At 37.7% G+C, this 6,000-nt stretch overlaps 1 long non-coding RNA gene across 1 annotated transcript in view; it reads right to left on the bottom strand.

Moving 5' to 3' along the window:
• Window positions 1–472: 472 nt before the first annotated feature.
• The window catches only part of LOC106149335, a 31,110-nt gene continuing 25,582 nt past the window's right edge, over window positions 473–6,000 (bottom strand). Inside the window, exon 3 of the long non-coding RNA XR_001235452.1 lies at window positions 473–2,372. This is a non-coding gene — a long non-coding RNA (uncharacterized LOC106149335). The remainder of the gene's footprint in view (window positions 2,373–6,000) is intronic.

The following is a 6,000-nucleotide window of genomic DNA, read 5'->3' as shown; positions in this document are numbered from 1 at the left end:
ATTTGGAGGCAGATTTATTTATGTCGATGGGCACTGGTTGGGATCATTCTCAGAATATCAGGGGCCGATCTCTGGTAGTCTAGGACTTACATTGGAGAAGCAAGCAGGAAGTAGAGAGGAAGAATGTCTTGCTAATTGGGGATTGGTTTATACAATGTACATCAGAGTGACTAGCTAAGCATCACAGTGACCAGTTGTTTCTAAGAGACATGAGCAACTGGATCTACAACCTGGACAACTAACAAAGTGAAGTATACTGGCTGGGGGCATTTTCTGCTACAAATTTAGGATATAAATGATTTTCTTTTCATATTTAATGTGCTCCTTAATTCTGATGAACTAAATGTCATAGCCATAAATCAACAGCTTTATGTGTATGTGTGTGTGTGTGTGTGTGTGTGTGTGTGTGTGTGTGTTTTCTAATTAAAACATCACAGTAGATTTCAGTTTGAGGGAACCCTGAATTTGTTGATTAGTTTTGGTAGAATAAATTCCTTCTGAAATAATTGAATCTTTATAGAAAATTATTTAAAAGTGGGATTAGTCAAAAATGATGCTGTATCAGCTAGGATTCATTAGAGGAACAGATTTAATACAAAATACATACATCTGCATAATATAAAATATATGCAACAGTACTGAAGGTAGCTTTACATTGGCTTCTTGCAGAGTCAGGTGTAAAAGAATGCAAAAAGGCTGTCTGCTCACTGGAGAGCCAGAGGATCCAGTCAAAACTCAGAGGTTTGGAACTCACTGCAGAGACCCGTGGGAGTGAGTCCCCATCAGGAAGCCAGAGAGACTGAGCTGTAAAGCTGAAGAGTCTGTGCTGCAACCATGGAGACAGATGTCCAAAAGGCAACAGGGAAGCCTTGAGCTCCTCTGAAGAAGCAGAATCCAGACTTCCTTCTTTCCCTTTTTTTTCCATCCAGGCCACTGGCCTACTGGTTGGTGCTATCCATACTCAGGGTAGATTTTCAATCTTCAGTATATCCATCATCCAGATACACCCAAAGCTGTGCTAAACCTATCTCCTAGGCATTTCTTACTCAGATTATCACCACATTTAACCATCACAGATGCTAAGCAGAGCAAAAGAAACAAGTATATATATTGAAACACAGGGATAATTCACATGTTTCAACCCTGGTCAATAGTGTTCTTTATATTTATTATTTTTATACCAACCACTGTACCAAAGTGGTCAATGGTATAATTAAGTGAGCTGTCAGGATTTTTTTTATCTGCTTTTCATTATTATTTGATAAAAGAAAGTTAATTTTATAAAATCACCATCAAATGTAGAGGAAAAAAAGCCTATAGATAGGTATTGTTTCTGCTAGTGTCACTCAAGGGGATTGACAAAGGAAACTCACTAGATGTGGCTCAGGAACATATCCTATAGTTTGAAATGGGGTTATACTATTTCTAATTCAATGGGTTTTCTGCATGAGTCCTGCTATAAACTGATACTTTCATTGGACTGAAATCCATACGGCCAAGTCATGAACAAGTGGGTCAGACTGTGTTTCTCAAAAGACCAAAGCCACATTGGTAGGTACAGAGCCTCTGCCAGAACCTGTCACTACCCATCAAGATATGAGGCTCTTTGCTCTCCCTTTGAACCTGGGCAGGCTCTTCTCCAGTCTGGCAGAGTCCACTTGAAGTGACTGTATGCATCTTACCACACTGCTCCTCATTCTACTCTCTGTGGCACTCATCCTTGGGATCCGGCAGTCAGGTCAGGAAGCACATTTCCATCTCCATAGAGATGTTCAGGACAGAAATACCAGCTGATGTCTCTGCCTCCTGTCAACAGTGCCTGTTCGAGTCAACTTTTGTAATACTAAAATTATGGTCTCCAGCAGGCCTCAAACTTCACAGAGCAGGGACAATCCACTGCTGCTGTGCTCTCTTCAGCATTTTGACATGCTAAATCCATATGGAAAATAAATTGCTTATTTATGCATTGAATCATGGGATAATTTTCTTGCAACCTTATTTCTTAAGGCAGGGTCTCACCATGTGGCCTTGAACTCACTAAATGGCCTAGGCTGGCCTGAAACTCATGATCTTCCTTCTTAAACCTCTGACTGCTGGGATTACAGGTGAGTGCAACCACTCCGGGCTCAGCCGGCTGCATTTTAAAGTAGCCTTCTTTGTCTCAGCAGATGTCCCAGTATTTATGTAATGTGGAATGCAGAAATAAAGACAAACTGACAAATCAACCATAATTTCTTTTTTGTGCTCTATGTGAAAAGACAGATATACTTTCTTTTCTCTTTCAGTTATGGCTTCTGTGTTTTGTATCTTGATTTGAAAGAACTTACTCATTCTGAAGTTGATAAATTTAGTTTCATAAAACTCTCAAATTTCTGCAAGGCAAATTCAAAACACAAATTATTAACTGTGGGGAAAAATATGCAACTCGTTTTACAGAAGCCTAATTTTCTTGATTTATAGAGCTACTTAAATCAGTAAAACAATAATAACATACTATACAAGCATAGATATGACCAGAAAAATCAAAGAAAAAGAAATAAAAATGACTTGTCAATACAAAACTGTACCCTATAAATATGTGTACATATTGTATGTCACATACAAAACTTAAAAAGAATATAAAATAGATCTATCTCATTCATAATAAAAATTGCAAATTGAATCAAGATATTATTTTTTAACCAAAACACATTGGTAATGATCAAGAGTCTGGTAACTAAACTATGTTGCTAAAGGTATGAGAAAATAGACAATATGGGGGATTGAACCTAGGGCCTTCAGCATGATATTACTATTTCTATTTTTAAATTTTGAGAGAAGGCTTTTGCTGATTTGCTAAATTTCCCAGGCTGGGCTCAAACTTGCGGTCCTGCTGTGTCAGTCTCCAAGAACACTGTGATTACAGTGTATACCATCAGTAGCAGGCATTCCTCTATTTTGCAAGGCAACTGAGATTACAAAATTTTACATCACATGCACATACATATGACGAGGTATAAGGTCATTGACTGTAACACTGTAATGGAAGAGACTGAAAACAACCAAAATAGTTTCAGCTGATGTTTGGTTATGTAAGTTATGGTACATACCTGAGATGAAATGATATGCAAGGGATTTTCAAAATATATGGTAGAGATTTAAGTTTTAAAAATTTATTATAATAAAAGACACATTGCTATTAGTCCTCCTTTAAATTCTGCCTCCTTGATTGAACACACTTATATCATCATTCTTGCCCTTTCTGAAGCTTTTCCAGAAGGTCTCATTCATGAGAGCCTTTAGAAGCTGTGATAAAATATGTAGTGAATTCTACTGCTGAGTGTCATTTAACTGAAAAACATAATCATAAAAATATTAGAGTTTGTCCTTATCTACATGATTCCCTGGATCTAGCTCTGTAAAACTTCTGGTTCTTTCCCAAAATCAATATGTCCATAAGAGATAAACAGTTTGAACCAATTCAGGACTTCTAGGCAGCTGAGAGCACACCCACAGACACAGAAAGGAGGACTTCAAGAACTGCTTCAGAAAGGGCCAAGAGTGATGGGATGAGTGTGTTCAGAAAAAGGTGGATTATGTTGAGAGGGATTAATGGCATGGTATTTTTAATGTAATAATTTCTAAAATTTAGATATTCATAGTGTTTTATCATATTCATCTAGCAAAATTTAAAACAAATGAGAAGGTTCTTTATGCACTGATCAAGTGACAAACTTTGAGAAATAAGTGGTGCCGGGCGTGGTGCCTCACGGCTGTAATCCCAGCTCTGGGGAGGCTGAGGCAGGAGGATTACCATGAGTTCAAAGTCAGCCTGAGCTACATAGTGAGACCCTACCTCAAAAAAAAAAAAAAAAAAAGAGAGAGAAATAAGTGGAAAGGCAAGCTTCAAAATCTTGTTTTAAATTTTTTACATTACCCATGTAAAAATATTGAACATACACACACTCACACACACACTTCACTGTACACTTTTTGGATATTTCTGGCAGGATTCACGGGAATTGGTAACCTTGGTTTCCTCTGGAGAGGAGAGCTATTTTAACTTTCTATAAAGTGTGTATATTATAAAACTGTTATCTACTTTACAGTAAGATACAAAAGAGCAGTAACTGAATCCAGATGTATTATAATTTGGATTTTTAATTATATTTACTCATCCTGGACAGTGTGGAACATCAAAATTTATTCCTTCTTTATCCCCTATGCCTGCCTGGTAGTGCTTAGCACACAGCAGCATTCACATATTTCTGGAGGAAATGGAAGATGGACTTGGCCACAATCCACTCTGCTAAAGAAACCGAGGCGTCTCTCAGGTCAAGTTCTACTTGGCAACCTTTTGGGATGTCTTGTGGGAAGATCTGCTGTTTAAGCTCATCCTCCACAGAAAGATAGGAAGAGAAGACACACAAGGTCTGTGATGGGGCAAAGCATGTCACAGGTACAGTAATAACTAATGGCTTTTGGAAACTTGGAGTGAATGGGGTGCCTCAGCAGTTTTGCTAGAAGGGGAGAGTTTCCAGTTCAGAGATAAGCTCAAGGACTATCTTCAGTTTGTGAGCTGTAACAGAAACAGTGTTTGTTTCTCTCATTATTGCAAAGGCCCTGGCAGTCAAAACAAAGCTTGATATGTTTTAAATGACTGATGATTAATTGAATCAGGTCGCTTCTGTCTACTATAATTCTTTATCACTTTGATAACCATACCATCATATGTGGCTCACATGACAGATGCTAGCTGAGTGGAATAGGGAAATGTATTTCAATGAAACAAATTTTAATGCTATAGTGCGGATTTAAAAGCCATTCTATTGGCCTCCGAGGATAAAAAATAGATATAGTCATTTGGTAATTTTAAATAGATGAATTCAGTCTATATTTACTTTTAAAAACACATATCCCTTATATACAAACAAATTAGCATTTATAATATTAACATCTGGTGTTTGTAGCAGTGCAGATAATCTCCCACTTTGCAGCTGTCACACAGAAGTTCATTTGTGAGTTTATTTTCCCATAGAAAGAATATTGTCACTTGTTACAGTATCTATATCTGTATATCTATATCCGTATCTATATATCTATCTACAGATATATAGATATAAAGCTGTCTCCACACAGCTTCATGTGCTCATAGGTGGGGCTTTTAGGGGGTGATTCGATCAACAGTGTGTGATACTTCTCAGTGTATTAGTTGGAAGGTAGGAGGTAGGAGAAGCCAGGTAGGAAGAGGTGAGGTACTGGGTGGTGTGGCCTGAAAAGGTCTATCTTCCTCCCTGCATCCTCTATCACTTTCTGCTTCCTGGTGCCTGCCATGGACTGTTTCTCCTCTGTGCTTCCCCTCCGCCTGCTTTCCTGCCATAGAGCCAGCGGACTAGGGGCTGAAACCTCTACAAACTGTAAGCTACAATACAGCTTTCCTTAGAGCTGTGGATGTTGGGTACTGTGTCTCAGTGACAAGAAACTATGATATCAGTAATACACAGATTATCATCTAATTTTCATCTGGTTTGTAGAAATGATTTTATACACCTTAGACCTCAGATTTATAAGGAGAATATCTGTTCAACTCTATATCAATACCATTCATCATCTTCTGTTTGTGTCGTAAAATATGCTGCTACAGCATGAATTTTTTTTCCCTGTAAAATGAGACAGAGAGACAGAGACAGAGACAGAGAGATTAGCCTGAAAGTGTAAGCAAGTTCCTAATCCCCTGTTGTTTCTACCTCTCCACTTGATCACATTAAATACTGTATTAATTTATGTGTATTACACTCCAAGTAGTCACAGATACATAAAAAAGAACAATTGCTTATGGACTTGGATGTCCAAAGTGTTGACTGTGTATTTACCCTCTGCTGCTGATTATAAATTTTTGATGAATTACTCAACTTCTTTCTACCTGATATTTTCATGTTTACAATAGGAATAATCCTATCTACCTTGTGAGTCTTCGTGAATGTTAATGCTTTAAAGTCTAGAGGCAGAATGGATGATATT

Source organism: Chinchilla lanigera, unplaced genomic scaffold (assembly GCF_000276665.1).
Source record: "Chinchilla lanigera isolate Chin_1 unplaced genomic scaffold, ChiLan1.0 scaffold00042, whole genome shotgun sequence".
Classification (NCBI taxonomy): domain Eukaryota; kingdom Metazoa; phylum Chordata; class Mammalia; order Rodentia; family Chinchillidae; genus Chinchilla; species Chinchilla lanigera.
This window is presented reverse-complemented; position numbering and strand designations above follow the sequence as displayed.